The following is a 20,281-nucleotide window of genomic DNA, read 5'->3' as shown; positions in this document are numbered from 1 at the left end:
ACATCCCATTTGCAGCTATAAAACAAACAGAAGGAAAAAAAATCACAATAATTGGAGAAGTGAGACTGTGTAAATTGTTGAAGCTCAGGCTGACAGTGACTGGGTCCTGACAGACTCCATACTAGGTTCTTAAAAATAATGTCTAGTTAGATAATTAATGCCAGACTTTTCCCAATTAATTTAACCTATCTATAATCACTAAATCCTATTATAATGTACTTGTACCAGGTAAGTACGGTGGCACAGTGGTTAGCACTGCTGCCTCACAGCACCAGAGACCTGGGTTCAATTTCCACCTCAGGTGACTCTCTGTGTGGAGTTTGCATATTCTCCCTATGTCTTCGTGGGTTTCCTCTGGATGCTCCGGTTTCCTCCCACAATCCAAAAATGTGCAGGTTAGGTGAATTGGCCATGCTAAATTGCCCGTAGTGTTAAGTGAAGGGGTAAATGTAGGGGAATGGGTCTGGGTGGGTTGCAGGTCGGTGTGGACTTGTTGGGCTGAAGGGCCTGTCTCCACACTGTAAGTAATCTAATCTAAAATCTAAAGAAAAGCCTATCCTGTACACCGGTCGGGTCCAAAAGATGCAGTTCTAAGAAACTATTCTAAAAACACTTTGGGCTAGCTTTTCCAAAAAGGGTAATTACAGTCAGATTGCCCCTACATTTTTATGTTTAGATCTCAGAATTTGTGATCGGTGATTCTGATCACGGCTTCTTCAGAAATGCGGAGGGTATTTAAACTTATCAGCTTGCTTGCAGTGTTGGATAGTCAGGGGAAGTCAAACCACATGCCCCTTTACACTTCATTAGTTACTGTATTCTAAGATTTTAATGTACAGAAGCACAGACAGGAAATTTGACAGCTCCTGTGAAAGGGCAAATGTGATGTTACAATGTCCAGTGGGTTGGGTACCAAGGTGCCAAGTCATAAGATGCTAAGGGCGGCAGGTCAATGATGGCATGCTTAGTGTAGGTTGGGTTGGGCAGGAGTTGTCGTATTTGATTGGGGGGGGGGGTTCGTTATTGGACCCTGGGAGAGAGGTGGGTGTCAGGTTCTGGATGGAGGGATAGTATCAGGTCCGAGGGATGAGGGTGGGTGAAGTTTCATCCCCAGAGAAAGGGGAATATCAATCCCTGGAAGGAAATGAGGGGAGGTGTATTGGGGCTGTATGTGTTGGGTAACTTAGTTAAAATTCACACAACACCAGGTTATAGTCCAGCAGGTTTATTTGGAAGCACTAGACTTTCGGAGCACTGCTCCTTCATCAGGTAGTTTCTTTGGTAACTTAGTTTGTCAATTTAATAGTTATTCAGAAAAAAATACTAATTTTATAAAATGCTAGGCTTTTAACTGTTTAGTTTTTCCAGACGAGCCATTAAATGGAAACCTCCACAATCTGATTTAAATGGATCGTTCACTGGGATTCATTTGGAGGGGAATTACCCATTGGATTCTGCAATTTCCCAGGAAATTCCCTGAGAATCTGCTGCTTCAGGGCTTCTGCAAGGTCCTGATGCACAACTCCTTTTTATGCTGTACCTCAGAACAACATATTAGAGGCAAAATATAAATGTCTCACTCTCTATGTTCATATATTCAGTTTTTCTTATGTTACTGATGTTTAGACTTATTCCTTGAGATTTATTTACCTGAGCACATGAAATGGAAGACAGTTTTCTGTGTCATCAGTGAAGGTAGCTGAAAAGGGCAAAGCTTAACCTTCATTTCAACAGAAGGTGGGGGGGGGGCGGGGGAGAGGAGAAAAAGAGGGAAGAGAGTTGAGAGAGAAGAAAGAGAGAGAGGGCCTGGGAAGAGTAATGCTGTGAAGGAAATACTGTAAAAGAAAGGATCAAGCATGCTGAATAATGGGCAACCACTGAACCGCCACCAGGTGGAGCACCCAACGTGTTTGATTGGTTGCTGCTTGCCGCGCTGTGCATTTTGATTGGACATAAGTTAAAACACATCATCGTCAATTATCCAAAGGATGGCGACAGAACGGGAAAGAGGCGTTTCTGATTGGTTACCGTGAGCTGCTTCCAACTCATTGGTCAGAGGGTCCCGGCGGCTCCTGGTTGGTATGAGACGATCTCTGATTCGTTTGATTTCCGAGGAAGGTGTGTTCACCTCCCTCTGATTGGCTGGCGTCCCTCCTGCTTCAGATCCTGGTGCTGATTGGTAGGTTCGCGCTGGTCGCCATGTTATGTTGCTGAGGGGAACGGAGTGGGCCCTGAGGGGAAGGCGGAAGCTGTAAGTACCAGAGCAATAGGAATGTAGACCAGTACTGAGGGGAAGGAAGGTTAGGCTGGAAAAGGAAAAAAACAAAATAATAACGCGGCCCATTAAGGGGAGGGGCATGATGGCCGAGCGGAGAGAGAGAGAGGTTGATGGGAAATGTAATACAGAAGGTTTCCTGAGGGGTGGAGGTAGTGGGAGGCGGTGAGGGTAATATGGAGGGGGAGAGAAGAGTGGAGGGGTATCTGATTGTTAGAGAACTCTCTGGGGGAAGGGGTGAGGGGAGTTGGGAGGGTAAAAGATGTGAGGTAGAGCGTGGGTGGGCTGTAGGGCGAGTGTAAGATAGTGGAGAACAGGAGTGGGATGATGTGGAGTGAGAAGGGGGAGGGTTGGAGGAGGATGGTTGAAGGGGGAGGGGAGGTTGCATGGGAAAGGTTATACAGAAGATTTGATGGGTGGGGGCCGTAGGAGGTAGTGAGAGTCATGTGGAGTGGAGGAAATATGACAATTTTTGTGTTCTCACGAGTATTTAGATTTAGTGCACAAATATACATAGTACTATCAGTCTGAATATAATTGTGCAAAATTTGTGGAAGTTTGACCCTGTGTTGATGATAACCAAATGATAATTATTTGCCAAAGCTATGACTGCATGTTACTTGGGTGAAGGAGTTTCTTTGCAACCTGTGCTTCTAAATGCTCGACGCCTTTGTTTTGAGATATGCTGCCGAAACAACACTGGGGAGTTCATGTAGCTTTAGTAATGGTGAATCGATCATGTCGTTCAAAAGACTTTGTTGTGCTGCTGCCCTAATCCAAGCAAATAAAGGATATTCGGTTTGATTTGTGATTCACACCAATTGTAGATGATCAGGGGTTTTGAAAGATGGGAAGGAATCATCATTCCGGAATACTGTTAATATCTAATCTCGACTTTACAAGATGTGGAAGATCCGATTGATTGTTGAGTTGGATTACTGTCTTTGGAAATGAGAAGGCTAAGAGAAGATTTGAATATGTTTTCAAAATCATGAAGGGTCTGGATTGAGGAAAACTGTTCCTGTTCATAAAAGGATCAAAAATTAAGAGGAGATAGGTTTAAAGTTATATTTAAGAGAAGCACAGGTTGTGACATGGGAAATAAATATGGCAGATGTGGGTACTGCAGATGTTGGAGATTAGAGACAAGATTAGAATGGTGCTGGAAAAGCATAGCAGGTCAGGCACAATCCAAGGAGCAGAAAAATCGACTTTTCGGGCAAAAGCCCTTCAGGACAATAAATATGTTCATCTAGTCGAGTGGTTTGGATCAGGCATGTACTGCTTGGAAGTCTCGTAGGTATGATGTAACTTCAGGGCAGATGGGATTTGATGTACAACATTCTGGCCTAGAGGTAATGATGTACAAGAAGACCTCTATTGGAAGTGTGGTAGAGGCAGGTTCAGTTGAGGCATTCAAAGTAGCATTAGATGATTATTTAAATAGAATGTGGAAGGAGTAGGAGAATGGCACTAAACTATGCTCAGACAGTGCAGAGACAATGGTCTCCTGTACCATTGTTTCTGATTTTTTTTTGTGAAATACTTAAAGCCATTTTTGAGTACCATCTCGAATGCTTCACGTTTCTACAAGACCTTGTCTGCAAGACCTTTGATGGCTTAATTACCAGGATATTACAAATAGAGCTGAGCATTATGCGCAGTTCCACTTCTGATTTTGTTGCAATGGGAAGGTTGTTGATGAAGCTCAGAAGGTGGTTGGACCCTGGACGCTGCCCTATTTGGAAATTGGGATATAATCAGGATGTGAGAGTGTTAATCTGCATTGAACTTCAATGGATGTTGCACAAAGCCAGTGTTTTATGTACATCATTTGGTATACTTTGATAATAAATCAATATAACTGCAGCATGCAATGTACATTTTGCCTAGTAATTAAGATTGCAAAATCTGGCAGTCAGTAAATTATTAAAATATCTTGGACCATATGACAATGCTTGATCTCCCTTTTGTTATTAAAAGTTTCTCTTGTTTAATGCAACGATTTTTGTATTTAAGTTAATTGTACAATGAAATGTGCTTCAGTTTTTTTTAATGTAAAACTAGTCGATTGTACTAAGCAATGATCCTGTCGAAATGTGGATATATCTTCAGCAAGAAAATGACTTGTGTTGTTGAGTATTTTGTTTTCATTGTTGTCATTACTGAAAATCTAGCTTTGCAACATTGTAATATTTGAAATGTGTACTTTGTGCTGCAGAAGGAACAATGGTGTATTCATTCAAGCTTTACAATCAAGAGTCGAGTGTGTGGTGCTGGAAAAGCACAGCAGGTCAGGTAGCATCCAAAAAGCAGGAGAATCGACCTTTCGGACATAAGCCATTCAGGAAGGAGGCTTTGGGGGTGGGGTGGATGCTGAGAAATAAATGGGAGGGGCTGGGGGGGTAGGTAGCTGAGGATGCGGTGGCCTCTTGACCTGTACTCCTCCATTCCCATCTATCCGCTCCACCCTCCTACCTATCACCTTCATCTACCTATCACAATCTCAGCTACTCTTTCCCCCCCAAAATTTATCTCTCAGCAACTCCCGGCCCACAAGCCTCTTCCTGATGAAGGGCTTATGCCTGAAATGTCGATTCTGCTGCTACTTGGATGCTGTCTGATCTGTTGTACTTTTCCAGCACCCCACACTTAACTTTGATCTCCAGCATCTGCAGTCCTCACTTCCTCCAAACTGTAACATCAAAATCTCTCTCATGACATTTTTGCCAAACTTGGATTTGAGGGAGATGTTATGAACACTTGAGTGCTTTGAGACTGACCTAGCAGATGGCGGGATCATGAGCAAATTGCTCTACCATAAGTTCTGTTAGCTTTGTTCACATCCCATGAATTAATGATCAGAAATAAAAATATTTCAACCTTCACTTCAAAGGTGCTGCCTCAACCTCAAGTGGGGAAAACACATAATATACCCATATGGAGGTAATAAAGCATCAGATACTTAGGAATTCTAAGAAAAAAATTCTACAGTGTGGAAACAGGCCCTTCGGCCCAACAAGTCCACACCAACCCTCTGAAGAATATCCCACCCAAACCTATTGCCCATTACTCAACATTTACCCTTGACTAATGCACCTAACCTTGCATCCCTGAGCACTATTGTGTAGGCAGTTTAGCATGTCTTTGGATTGTGGAAGGAAACCCACGCAGACACGGGAAGAATGTCTGTGCAGAGTTTGCACAGTCACACAAGGCTGGAATCGAACCTGGAACCCTGGCGCTGTGAGGAAGCAGTGCTAACCACTGAGCCACCATGCCACCCTCAAATGGATGAGCAAAGTGTTTAATGTCCAACTAGTTTAGAATAAATGATTCTTCTACTGCCTGTGGGTAATAACTGATTTGGGTCTCAGTGTGTTATCTGACCGATTTGTTTTCTGCCCATTCTGATACTCATCTAGAAGTCACAGCCTTGTTGCCTCTACGCAAGATATTTTTGAAAAATTGGTTGGTCTATTTCCGCTGCTATCAGTCTCCAGTCGTCTTGAGACTAGGTGCTGATTCTAATGACAATGCTTCTAACTTCTCAGAGGTCATGCTGATGGTGCTGGGAAAAGGGTGTGACCAAGTTTTTAAAGTATGATTTCAGTTGACAAATTGGACCCTGAGCAATCTAATAAATATTGAGGAGGGTGCAGTTGTGAATCCTTGCAAAAGTGTATCCACGATGGGGCGGTAATGGCTGATAATAGCCATTGCCAGGTTGCTATTTAATTTAAAATTACATTCTGTATGCGACACAACATTTGCAATTAAAAAAAAAATGCACAGGAACAATGTCCCGCTTGTGTACTCTCCATGGCAATGCTTTGGCTGGTGTCAATGGGCAGTGTACCAGGGAGCCATTATCCCTGTGCGTTATGTTTTAATTTGCAGGTAGAGTCACAGATGTACATTATGGAAACAGACCCTTCAGTTCCATTCATCCATGCCATGCAAATATCCTAACCTGCTCTAGTCCTGTTTGCCAGCACCCGGCTAATATCCCTGTAAACACTTCCTATTCATGTACCCATCAAGATGCTCCTTAAATGTTGTAATTGTATTGGCCTCCACCACTTCCGCTGGCTGCTCATTCCATAAACACACCACCCTCTGTGAAAAGGTTGCACCTTAGGTCCCTTTTAAATTTTTCCCCTCTCTCCCTAAACCTATGCCGTCTCATTCTGGACTCTCCCACCACTGGCAAAAGGCCTTGCCTATTTGCCCTATCCATACCCCTCATGATTTTATAAACCTCTATAAGGTCACCCCTGAGCCTCTGACGCTCCAGGGAAAACAGGTTCATCCTATTCAGCCTCTCCCTATATCTCAAATCCTCCAACACTGGCAACATCCATTTTTCTGAACCCTTTCAAGTTTCACAACATCCTTCAGATAGGAGGGAGGCCAGAATTGCCTATCTTCCAATATTAAGAAGTGGCCTAACCAATATCCTGTACAGCTGCAACATGACCTCCAAATTCCTATATTCAATGCTCTGACCAATAAAAGAAAGCATACTGAATGTCGCCTTTACTATCCTGTCTGCCTGTGACTCCACTTTCAAGGAACAATGAACCTGCTCTCCTAAGGTCTCTTTGTTCAGCAACACTCCCCAGGACCTTACTATTACGTGTATAGTCCCTGCTGAATTTGGCCTTTCCAAAATGCAACACCCCACATTTATCTAAATTAAACTCCATCTGCCACTCCTCTGCCTATTGGCTCATCTGATCAAGATCCCGTTGTACTCTAAGGTAATCGTCTTCACTGTTCACTACATCTCCAATTTTGGTGTCATCTGCCAACTTAATAAGCATACCTCCTATGTTCCTATCCAAATCATTTACATAAATGATGAAAAGCGGTGGACCCAGTACCGATCCTCGTGGTACACCCCTGGTCACAGGCATTCAATCTGAAAAGCCACCCTCCACCACTACCCTCTTCAATTCCATATCTAAATGGTTAGATTAGATTAGATTACATTACAGTGTGGAAACAGGCCCTTCGGCCCAACAAGTCCTCACCGACCCGCCGAAGCGAACCCACCCATACCCCTACATTTACCCCTTACCTAACACTACGGGCAATTTAGTACGGCCAATTCACCTGACCCTGCACATCTTTGGACTGTGGGAGGAAACCGGAGCACCCAGAGGAAACCCACGCAGACACGGGGAGAATGTGCAAACTCCACACAGTCAGTCGCCTGAGGCGGGTTAGTTTTCCCTGTATTCCATGAGATCTAACCTCGCTAACCAGCCTACCATGAGGGGCCTTGTTGAATGCCTTACCGAAGTCCATGTAGATCATGTCCACCCCTCTTCCCTGATCAATCCTCTTTGTTACTACTTCAAAAACCTCAGTCCAGTTAGTGAGGCATGATTTCCCATACACAAAACCATACTGACTATTCCTAATCAGTCCTTGCCTTTCCCAATGCATGTAAATCCTGTCCCTCAGGATTCCCTCCAACAACTTGCCCATCATCGATGTCAGACTTACTGGTCTATAGTTCCCTGGCTTTTCTTTACTACCTTTCTTAAATAGTGGCACCATGTTAGACTACCTCCAATTTTCCAGCACCTCACCTGTGACTATTGATCCAAATACAGAGGAACCTCGATTATCTGAACGAGATGGGCGGGCACTATTTTGTTTGGATAATTGATTATTCAGTTAATCGATTAAATGCCTCTCCTCTGGGGCTTAGAGTTTTCTGTAAAGTCTGCTCCCCCATTCAAGAGACAAGGCAGCAACACAGTGCACGCAAGCCCCTGCCCCATCCCGCCCCCAACACCGATCCCTGCCTGCCCGCCCCCCACTGTCCGAGCCCCATCCGTGGCCCTGTCCCCGGCCAAGCCACCGCAGTGTACACCTCCCCGCTCCCCATGCGTCCCTGGCTCTGTCAGCCCCCCCACTGGGGGTAACCAGACTGGACACCAACAGTAAGACTGCTGCTGCCTTTGTGGGATAAGTCTCTAAATAACGTGCACGCACGTGCAAACAGCCACACACGGAACTTTTTACTGCAACTTTTTGACAGAGGTTCCACCTCTGCCCTGTACAGGACAATGTTAGAGAGAATATCTTGGAGGGGGGGGGCGGGGTTTAGGGTTCACTTTCCCTGGAGTTCTACATAGGAGTGTGTGTGTGTTGGTGGGGGGTGGAGAGAAAGACAGCGAGATAGTGCCTGGGCTCCCATTAATGTCCAGCACTGTTCTTGGCAGAGATTGTTTTTACTCACTGTGAACCAAAGTCCATTTAGGATTGAAACAGCTCTTTGATGTAATGCTTCTATCGGGACCTGAAGATCTCCTTCGGATAATCGAGATTCCCCTTCTCAGTAAAGGGCCCCGCAATCGCTTCACTAGCTTCCCAGAGAGTTCTGGGTTCACCTTTGCGTTTTAAGACGTCCAGCAGTACCATCTCTGTAATATGGACATTTTTCAAGATGTCGCCATCTATTTCCCCACATTCTATATCTTCCATGTCATAGCCATAGAAAAGTACAGCACAGAAGCAGACCCTTCGGTCCAACTTGTCCACGCTAACCTAATCTAGTCCCATTCGCCAGCACTTGGCCCATATTCCTCTAAACCCTTCCTATTCATATACCTGTCCAAATGTCTTTTAAATGCTATAATTGTACCAGCCTCCACCACTTCCTCTAGCGGTTAATTCCATACACGTACCACCACCTGTGTGAAAACAAGTTGCCCCTTGGGGCCCTTTTATATCTTTCTCCTCTCATCCTAAACCTATGCCCTCTAGTCCTGGACTGCACCACCCCAGGGAAAAGATGTTTTTTATTTATCCTATCCATGCCCCTCATGATTTTATAAACCTCTGAGGTCACCCCTCAGTCTCTGACGCTCCAGGGAAAACAGCCCCAGCCTATTCAGCCTCTCCCTATAGCTCAAACCTTCCAACTCTTGTAAATCTTTTCTGAACCTTTGCAAGTTTCACAACATCCTTCCGATAGGAAGGAGACCAGAAGTGGCCTAACCAATGTCCTGTACAGCTGCTGCCCTGTTAAAAATATCAGAACACCAGGTTATAGGCCAGCAGGTTTATTTGGAAGCACTAGATTTTGGATCATTGCTCTTTCATCAGGTAGCGTCTTCTCCAGAGTAAAGTCCTGATGCAAATACTCCTTTAGTATCTTCCATGTCCCCTGTTGTTCCACACTTAGGCTGCCTTACTGATGTTTAAGGGGCCCCATTCTCTCCCGAGTTATCCTTTTGTCCTTAATATTGTTATAAAATCCCTTTTGGATTCTCCTTAAACCTATTTGCCAAAGCTATCTCATGTCCCCTTTTTGCCCTCCTGATTTCCCTCTTATGTATACTCCTACTGCCTTTATACTCTCCTAAGGATTCACTTAAACTCTGCTGTCTGTACCTGACATATGCTTTACCAAAACCTCAGTTTCTCTCATCATCCAGCTTTCCCTACACCCTTGCCTTTCACCCTAACAGGAATATACTGTCTCTGGACTCTTGTTATCTCATTTTCCAGCCATCCCTTTACCTGTGCACATCTGACCCCAATCAACTTTTGTAAGTTCTTGCCTAACACCATTAAAGTTGGCCTTCCTCCAATTTGGAACTTCAACTGTTGGATCTGGTCTATCCTTTTCCATCACTATTTTAAAACTAATAGAATTATGGTCGCTGGCCCTGAAGTGCTCCCCCACTGACATCTCAGTCCCCAGCCCTGCCTTATTTCCCAAGAGTAGATCAATTTTTGTACCTTCTGTAGCAGGTACATCCCATGTACTGAATCAGAAAATGTTCTTGTACACACTTGACAAATTCCTCTCCATCTAAACCCTTAACACTATGGCAGTCCCAGTCTATGTTGGAAAGTTAAAAATCCCTTATCATTTTTCTTACAGATGATTTGGAGACCCCAGTGTTGGACTGGGGTGTACAAAGTTTAAAAATCTCACAACCACCTGATGAAGGAGCAGCGCTCTGAAAGCTTGTGCTTCCAAATAAAGCTGTTGGACTATAACTTGATGTTGTGTAATTCTTACAGATAACTGAGATCTCCTTACAAATTTGTTTCTCAATTTCCTGCTGACTTTTGAGGTGGGTCTACAATACAACCCCAATAAAGTGATCATTCCTTTCCTGTTTCTCAGTTTCACCCAAATAACTTCCCTGGACGCATTCCCAGGAATACCCTCCCTGAGTACAGCCGTAATGTTTTCCCTTATCAAAAATGCCACACCCCCCTCTCTTAACCTCCTTTCTATCCTTCCTATAGCATTCCTACAACCTGGAACATCAAGCTGTCAGTCCTGTTCATTCCTGAACCACATCTCTGTAATTGCTATGAAATCCCAGTTCCATGTTCCTAACCATTCCCTGAGTTCATCTGCCTTCCCTGTTAGGCTTCTTGTATTGAAATAAATGCAGTTTAATTTATCAGTCCTATCCTGTTCTCTGCTTTGTTCCTGACTGCTTGACTATCTCCTTTCCCCAACTGGAGCAGTCTCCGATTGATCTCTTTCCTCATTGTCTCCCTGGTCCCACCTCATCACCACCAACCCCCAATGCCGCCCCCCCCACACACACACACACTCTCACTAATTTAATTCCTCCTGAACAATTCTAGCAAGTTTCTCTGCCAGTATATTAGTCCCCTTTCTAGTTCAGGTGCAAACCGACCTTCTTGTATACAGGTCACTTCTGCCCCAAAAGAGATTCCAATGATCCAAAAATGGGAGCCCTCTCTCCTGCACCAGCTCCTCAGCCACGCATTCATCTGCTTTATCCTTCTATTCCTACTCTCACTAGCTCGTAGCACCAGGAGTAATCCAGATATTACTAACCTCGAGGACCTTTTTAAGTTGCTGCCTAATTTTCTATATTCTCTCTTCAGATTCTCATCCTTTTTCCTTCCTATGTCATTTCCAATGTGTACAATGGGCTTGTGTCATATGCAGAATGTCATTTTAATTTAATAGAATCTTGTCGGTGGAGAGTATTGTCTGTGTTTGAAGCATCGCAGCAGTTTGAAATGGTGTCAGGTCTGTACATGACAAAGTGGCTGAGCCATATTCGTGAAGTAGTTGTTGAGGTGAGTCTGATAACAGAGTAGAGGATGGATAGCTCAGTTGGTTGGACAGCTGGTTTGCATCGCAGGGTGACGTGAACAAAATGGGTTCAGTTCCCATATTGACTGAGGTTACCATGAAGCTCCCACCTTCTCAATCTCATCCGTAGCCTGAGGTAAACCCTCAGGTTAAACACGCCACCATTTGTCCCTCTAATGAGAGAGAGCAGCCATATGGTTCTGGGGGACTATATGGATGTTACATTACATGTTGTACAGCAGAAGGAATCTGCAGATGGTAGCTAGGAAAAGGATGCTTTTTACACAGAAGATGTGGAATGAGAGAGAATAAGCAACAATAGATATAGGTAGAGCCTGAAGAGAGAGAATCACAGTTGGATTGACCAAGTTACTGTTGATTCTGCAGAAGGGTCACTGGATTCTAATTAGCTCTAATTTCCCTCTAGATGCTTCCAGACCTGCTGAGATTTTTCAGCAATTTCTGATTTTGTTTCAGATTTCCAGCAGCCTCAGTTGTTTTGGTTTTGTGACTTAGTGGAATCATGTTCACTGGTGCATTTTCTGTCAGAGTCCACTTGTTAACCGGTCTGCATCCTTTTTCTCATGCTGTAAAATGTTTCCTTTGAAATTTGGTATCTTTGCATCTGCCCTCACAAGTATAAAATCAGAAGTTTTATCAGCATGTCCCTTGTCCAACAATATTTAAGTTCTTGGCTACCAACAGCTAATTTATTTTACCAGCTTTCAAATGCACAGCGACTGCAGTAATTCATCAGATAGATTTGCTAACCTTTGAAATTGTGCTACCAAAAAACCTTTTCAGTTGCCACTACTGTTCTGATGGGTCGCTACTGTATTTCCGAAAACTGTGATTGAGGGGACAGCACAGATGGTAACCCTTGTATTAATCTAATGTAATCAATTCTGCTGCAGTTACGTACATGTAAAACTCAATGTGTAACTTTTACCAAAGTGCAAAAAATGTATATCTCAATTGTTTGATGCACATGTAAACTTGATATGCTGTTCAAATGTAAAATGATATTCAGTTGGTTAATATTGTAAAGATCTGCAAGTAGTTTTGTTTATACAAGTAACTGACCTTTTGTTTGGAATTTCATGTGAGCTTTTTAAAGGGTATATCATAATACAAATTTCTAGAGGGAATTTCTTTTTGAGGAAATTTGACTTTAAAAGCTGTACTACTTGGAGCTTTAATAGTGTACTTTGTGCTGTTCTGGTAAGCTGTAGAGGGGATTTTGTAGTATTCGGTGATGACATGTTCCCTTTTAAATCCACTTTCCGATTCAGTTTAGGCATGTTGCCAAGAGCTGGCACTGCAATTGGCCACATGGTAGGGGAGGCAATAAAGGAATATGCACTACTGGCGCTTAACTACAGCTAAACTAAACATCAGAATGATCAGACATTTCGATGAACCAAAGTTCACAAGTATCGATATTAAAAATTAACTCACAGAAACTGGAATGATTAACCTGAAGTTCAGGGCTGTTTCGTGCTGAATTGGAGGGGTTTAGAATTTGAGCAGTGTCATTGTTTCTTTCAGCATTTGGCTTTTGCAGCATTTGAAACTCTGGTATATTGAGGAATTTGAGAAGTTTCTCAGTAATCTGTTACAAATTTGTTTTATCACTTCCTAGTAATTGTCTTTTAGAAGTTGGATGGTGGTCATTTGGACTTGTCCCAGTTTCCCTGATGAGTTGCAAAAAGGCAGTGCACTGCTTGGTGTCACAGACATTCAGATCTCTTGACCTTAAGTTCTGTTTCTGATCACTTGAGTTGTAGTATTACTTTTGATATCAGTGTCGATGTGTAGCATAGGAAAATAGCAGTTTGGATTTTTGAACTTTACTACTCAAAGTTATTTTCCTGCAAATTTAATACTGGTATAGGAACATCAGTTGGAGACAGACTCTGATTCAGTATGATGCTTTCTGTAGAGTAGTAACCCAGGATACACACTCCTCAGACCTTCATGTGAAAGATAGCTCCTTGAGCAAGATACTGACAGGGCTGCCACCTTCAGTGGAATTAATTGTCTTTGTTTTACTTTCTGCTGTGACTTGATGCTGTGTGCAGTTCCAGGTATGAAGTGCCCTGAAAATCATTGTTATTCATGTGAGCTGGTGAACTTAGACTGGCACTTGGGGAGTAGGGAGAACCATTGTAGTTTAACCTGATTCTTTCCTTTTCCAAAGATCATATAGTGCATTCCAGCGTGGGTTACCAGATTGAATCATTGTTGATATTTTTTCCCATCACCTGAATCAATGATACAGAATAAGAAATTATGAAATGAATGATTAACTTAGCTATTTGCACCCTTGTTTGATTTAAAGTTTACACATTAACCAGTTTGAGCTAGTGACCAGGGCAGAGGTCGATCTAATTTTAAGATTGTTTCTAAGCATGAATTGGAATGCAAGTTACTCCCTTGTTATAATCAACGTCCAATCTTGGCTATTCTGATTGAGAGAGTACTGAATCAAAGGGCTGCTGATGGCCTGGTTTTTTAAGTTATTTGGAAGCAGGGAACTGCAGAAATTTGCAAAATCTGCAAGTCTCTATTAGAGTAGATAAATGTGTAATAGCACGATAGATTCAGTGTTCCTTTCATGCATCTAATGAGTGGAAGCATGGCACAGTCTTTAACATTGTCTGTCTGTGCTGTTGGATATTGTTCTCATACTTTGTATTTATAGGCATCTCCCTCAAATGCTTAGTGCCTGAATATCCTCCAGTACATTTGTCATATATTACGACTTAGCAATTTGCATGTTTCTGTCAATAGAGCTATTGCTGTACTCTCAAATATTTTGAAATTCTTAATGTTAAATCTTAGAATACAATAAAGCAAATCACTGGGTCATTGATGCCAGATTTAACTTGTTGGATTTTTTTGTTTGTTCCCAGATTTTGTTTTGATTTTTTTGTTTTTTTTTGTTAATTATTTGTTCGGAGAATGTGAGCATTGCTGGGTAGACCAGCATTTGTTGCCTTGGAGAATGTGGTGATGGTCTGCAGCTTTTGAATTGCAGCAAATCTTGGGCTGTAGGGATACCTACAGCCGCTCGGGAATTCCATGACCACTGACTCAGCAGTAGTGAAGGATTAGTGATATAGTTCTCAGTATAATATATGGCTTGGAAGGGAACTTTGAGCTGGTGGTATTTCTGTACATTTTTTGCCCTCATCCTCACAGGTTGTAGAGGTTAGGGGCTTGCACAATGCTATTGGAAGAATCCATCTTGGCCTCCTCCTGAGTTGCCCAGTTTTCAGCCAATTTAATTCACTCCATGTGAACAATTGAAGATACTGAATTCTGCAAAGGCTCCTGACCCTGGCAGCATTCCAGCAAGAGTAGTGAAGACTTGTGCTCCCCTAGCCAAGTAGCGGGGCACAAGTAGTTACAACACTGGGTGATTTGCTGTGTAACTTATAAATACATGCTGCTGTCACTGTACATCACTGGTAAAGGGAATGATGTTGAAGATAGTGGATTTGGGCTGCTTGTTGGAGCTGCACCCATCCAAGCAAAGTGAGAGTAATCCACAATACCCCTGGCGTGTGCCTCTTGTAGGTGATGGACAGAAGGTGAAAAACTTGCAGAATTGCTATCCTCTGACCTGGCCTTCTAACTGCAGTATTTATATTGCTGGTATAGTTTAGCTTCTGGTCAATAGTAACTCTAGGAAATTGTTAAATGAGGTATTCAGCAATAGTAATTTTGTTCGAATGTCAAGAAACAAAGACAAGACTTTTGCTTATTGGAAATTGTCATTGTTTGGCATTTGAATTGTGGATGTTTCTCGCCATATATCAGTCAGGTCTTACTGCATATGAACATGGGCTACCAAAGTATCTAAGTAGAGGCAAATGGTGCTGAACATTGCAATTATTAGTCAACATCTTCCCTTCTGACTTTATAATGGAGGCAATGTCATTAATGAAACAGCTGAAGGTGGTTGGGCATACCATGGGGCTGTTGTGGTTCTCTGTTCAAGTCTTTATATAGGTTGATTAAATACTATCTAGGACAGCACCTTGTTGAACTCCTGCAGTAATGTTTCAGAGCTGAGATGACTGACCTCTAACAACTGGCTATTTTGTACTCGATATGACTTCAGGAGGATTTTTTTTTTCTCCCATTGACTGCAGTTTTGCTTGGACTTCTGATACCATACTTGGTCAAATTTTGTCTTGATGTTAAGCACAGTTCCTTCCATTTTGCTTCTTTTGGACCATATTTATAATAAATTCAGAAGCTGGGTAGTAATAAAAGATCCTAAATAGAGCAACAATGAGCAGGTTATTGTAGAGCAAGTGCTACTTTGATAGTAATGTCAATGAGCTGTTCTGTTGTTTGATGATGAAGAGTAGACTGATAGTGTGGCAGTTGATTGGATTAGATTTGTCCTGCTTTGTGTACATGATGTACCTGGGCAATTTTCCACATTGCTGAGTAGACGCCAATGTTGTAACTACTGAGCTAGCTTGACTAGGGATGCACAAGTGATCACTACTCTTGCTGGAATGTTGCCAGGGCCAATAGCCTTGCAAAATTTAGTATCTTCAGTTGTTCACATGGAGTCAATTAAATTGGCTGAGGACTGGGCACCTCAGGAGGAGGCCAAGGTGGACCAGACATTCAGCACTCCTCGTCTGATGTTAAAATGTTTTAACCTTGTCATTTGTACTGATGCACTAAAGGCCTCAACTTCCGCCTCAGGACCTTCCAACCCTATGGAATCAATGTGGATATCACCAGTTTCCTCATTTTTTTCCAACTTAAAGGTTAAACTAACTCGCCTGTAGCTTGGAGAAGATGATTTTTGGTTTTAGTTAACATTGGAGTTTTGGGCCCTTGGAATGGGATGACCATGGAGACCAATGCTCCTGAGAAGACTTGGCTGTCTAGTGAACTGTAGAATAAGAATTTGGTTTTAGTCTGTCTTGATTGGGAGTTCTAAAGGAGTATATTTAGATTAGAAATTCTCTTGTGTCTATGCTTTTGTTAAGTTGTGTATTATAATAAATTGTTTATTTTCCTGTTCCTGAAGACCACTGGTGTAAACTACTTTTGTCTTGGGTAGCATTCCATCAGGAAAATTAGTCATTTTGGTGGTCTCATTGGGATTTTATATATTTTGTGGCAATTTGTGGAACAGTGGAATCTGAGCGATCTTCCCAGTTAAGTACTGATAGAAGTGTTGTAACTGTGGTACCCTTGGTGATAGACATGGAATGCACTTTGGGTGAAGGGCTTCAATGTCTTTGCTGTCATCAGTGCTTCCTCCAATTGATGCTCAATACAGAGAACCTCGATTATCCGTTTGACACGGGTGGGAAATAATCAAATGTTCGGATAATCGAATGCCGAATAACATGGTTTAGCCAAGCATTGGGACCTTGCGATCTTGCCAGATAATCTGAAATTCGGATAAGCAAATACCAGTTTATCGAGATTCCACTGTATATGGGAGTATTGATCCATCAGCAGAAAGAGAACAGTTGGTGCTAAGCAGCAGATTGTTTCTTTGTCCATGTTCCTCGTAATGCTATGAGACCTCATGGGCTCTGAAATCAGTTTGAGGTCTCCCAGGGTAACACTATCTGGGCTGTAAACCATTATGCTGTCATCTCCTCTGATTTTTTATCATACTGGGCTAGAGAGGAGAAAAATCAAACTTTTCCACCCCTAAATGTTCTTCAAATAATCTTTGCTAAAATAGGTTATGATTTATTGATAAATTACTGCTAGATTAGACTTGGCTATGATGTTATCTGATGAATATCTTGGTCTGTCAGCATAATGTTTGCTGAAGTGAGGTGCAGGTTACTGCCTGTTTCAGTTTTATCTCCCAGTTAGAGTTGTGATTCATGAAGGATGAATTTTTAAAAAGTCTTGTAGTAGAATCATCTTATGCATTTCAAACACACTACAAATAATTCTAAGAAATGCAAACTAATTAAAGAACCTGAATAGTCTGTCAGGATTGGTTACTATTCTGGATCAACCAGGACCTCCTGTGATATGTGTAACTTCTTACAATTGAGTTAATGTATGCTGAGAGAACTTAATAAACATGACTAGTATCCAGTTCATTGGTTAAGAGCAAGTTTCATTTTCTTCTAATATAATCCATTTACTGAGGGGTGAAGATTTCATTTTCGTTTTAAGTCAGATTTATTTTTAACTGGAGCGTCTATTGACAATGTCACTTGTTGCTGCCGATGGTTTGTTTTCTCTTCTTGTATTTGTATTTTTTATGATTTAATATTTATCACCCTGATAGGACTTGACTCCAATATTCCATTAGTATGAATGCTTTTCATCTAGAGCAAGGCTAGTTGGCTATTAAATTCTTGCAGAAAGATCCAACAGCATCCCCACCACCTCCAAACCTCTGATTTCACAACCTACTTGGTTTGTTGTCTTTTCAGGGTCTCCAACGATGCTTGCACTATTTTAGCAAGTCTGTTCTATACATTCATCACTGTCCATATGAATAATTTTTTTTTTTGCTTGACTAGCTTGAACCTGTTTCTCTCTTTTTTGGAAATTAACTTAAATACTGATTTGTTTCCACACTGTCAATTCTCTTGTGCATCTTTTTAAGACCATCTCTAAGATATTTGAGTTCCAAGCTATAAAATGTTAATTTGTTCAGTCTTTCTTCATGAGCAGACTGCATTACAGGAATTATTTTTTTAGTCTTCTCTGCATTTGTTTCTAATGTTTTAAATATTTACTGTGTTAGCGTTTGTCTGATTATTATGCTATTGTGAGGTGCCTTGAATCGTTTGCCCAGACTACGTGAATGTAAGTTGTGAACTAGATGCACCATTAAAATTACTGTCTTGTGCAGTATTGTTACACAGTATCATTCAGCATTTGTTGATTTTTGCCAGTTGTTTTGAATTGTTTAGCTGGTTAGCATTATGTCTGTTTGGACTCCTAGGTCACTTTCAGTTGCATCCTTGCCTTGCACGTTGCCCATTCAAGGAGCTGTACATTTCACCCATTTCTCCTGTATAAAGTAATTCTTTATGTTTGCATTAAATTTTATCTGCCAATGTAGCTACCTTTTTATATATTTTCACCAATTGCAGCAACTCTAGGCTTGTATTAACATGTCTTTTCTGCTTCCGCTTAGCTGGTCTTGCACATGATATCAAATGTAATCGTGATGTTACTACTACTTTTGACATTTTGCTCTTTAGTTTAATTCTTGAAGTTGCATTTAAGTCTATGCAATGTGAACTGGAATTGGCCATTTTCCCTTTCCTAAAGTCTTTAATCTTTCCATTAATCTCTCACCCTGCCAAGGGTAATGAGCTTTTCAGGATTGCGAGGTCCTTTGTTTAAGCAGGTGTTGCCCAGCACTGACCACTAGTTAGGAATGGGAGTCATGGCTGATTTTTTTTTCGCTATTCTTTACTTGATTGGGTGCTGAAACTAATAGTAGTGCTCCTTCTGTACTGTCAAGACTGAGATAATCAATTCAGCACAAATGAGCGATTGATGATCAGAGGTATTTCAGTTTGGTGTATGTTTTTAAAATCCACGTATCAAGTATCAATTTTCAACTGAAAGGATAGACATCCAGTTTGCTCTATCAGCTTCCACTAATAACATTTTAGTCTGGTAATAAGAAGAATGTAGAAGATCCATTGAATGAGCCTAATTGGCTATCTGCTTTGCTCCAGTGAAAGGGATTTTACTTATTTCAACAACTGGATGAGATCTCAGAATGATGATCTGGTGTCGCATTACTTTATTGCAGTGATACTAATTCAGAAAACTTTAATGCAAATCATCCGAGAGTTTGAAACTGTTGCATTTGTTGCAGGGCAACTGGAGTATACATCAGAACTTAGAAAATCAGCAACTTGTTTGGTTCTTGAGAATTACTTTTCCAGGTCATTTTATGATTTTAGAAATTAGCAAATTCAGTTTCATTAGACAGTTGCACTTCACTCTTGGCGATATGGAATTTCTGTATTTCCCCATGCAGTATATGAAATGTTTCAGTCATAGCAAATGCTTCAAATTCCAGACATGTAATGGCATGCACATTCAGTACCACTTGGAGTAGAAGTAATAAATATTTTAGAAACCAGGAGACTGCAATATCAAGGACTTTGGTTTGAGACATGAGACAAGTTGAATATGATAATCTCATATTCCATGTGCCTTGTGCTAGGGCCACTTCTTTGAGCAGACTGTTGAAATGACTACTATATTTTAGAAAAGCACCATGGCTGTTGGAATTATATATGGTCTGTTTGTGTATTCCAAGCAAAATGCATAATGCCTAATTATGCGTGCTTCAGGGATTGATAGATAAAAGGTGATTTCAATGCTGGATCATGAACTTGGGTTGTGTACACTAATTTTCAGATTTGGAAATAAGTAAATAATAGTGAGCTGTTTGGTTGCCAAGCATTAGAAAGAGCATTGAGTATACTCACCTTATTTGGACCAGGTAGAGTGTCACAATTAACTTGAATATTTCGGGGGTATGGTGGGGTTGAGGGGAAGGGCCGGTAAGAGGTGAGTCAATAAGGTTCTTGTTTTATAGTGACAATGTGAAAAGGTGTGAGTGGATGTCCAGTACTAATATGATTAGCTCTGACTGCTGTGCCTTCCCACAGTCAAAAAGCTTGCTGTCTGTTTGAGTTCATGTATGAATAAGCGATATCTTGTAGCTGTGAAGGCATACCTCTGTGCTGAATTGTGTGAAAAAAGCAATAGTCAAAACTGGGAGAAGTATTTTGTAGGATAGTGACCAGAAAAATGAATGGTGTGACCCTCTTGGCTGTGACTCTTTGTGTTTCCCTTCCTGAAAAGATATTGTTGCTTATGCCCAAACGTTATTGATAGGC

The 20,281-nt window shown here is 41.6% G+C and overlaps 1 long non-coding RNA gene across 1 annotated transcript; it reads right to left on the bottom strand.

Annotated features, from left to right (window-relative positions):
* Nucleotides 1-4,932: 4,932 nt before the first annotated feature.
* On the bottom strand, nt 4,933-17,446 carry LOC122564101. Its single transcript, XR_006315819.1, has 3 exons — nt 17,436-17,446; nt 13,443-13,445; nt 4,933-5,249 (listed from the first exon to the last, which is right to left on the bottom strand). It is a non-coding gene; the product is annotated as an uncharacterized LOC122564101 (long non-coding RNA).
* Nucleotides 17,447-20,281: the final 2,835 nt, after the last annotated feature.

Source organism: Chiloscyllium plagiosum, chromosome 28, assembly GCF_004010195.1.
Source record: "Chiloscyllium plagiosum isolate BGI_BamShark_2017 chromosome 28, ASM401019v2, whole genome shotgun sequence".
Taxonomy (NCBI): domain Eukaryota; kingdom Metazoa; phylum Chordata; class Chondrichthyes; order Orectolobiformes; family Hemiscylliidae; genus Chiloscyllium; species Chiloscyllium plagiosum.
This window is presented reverse-complemented; position numbering and strand designations above follow the sequence as displayed.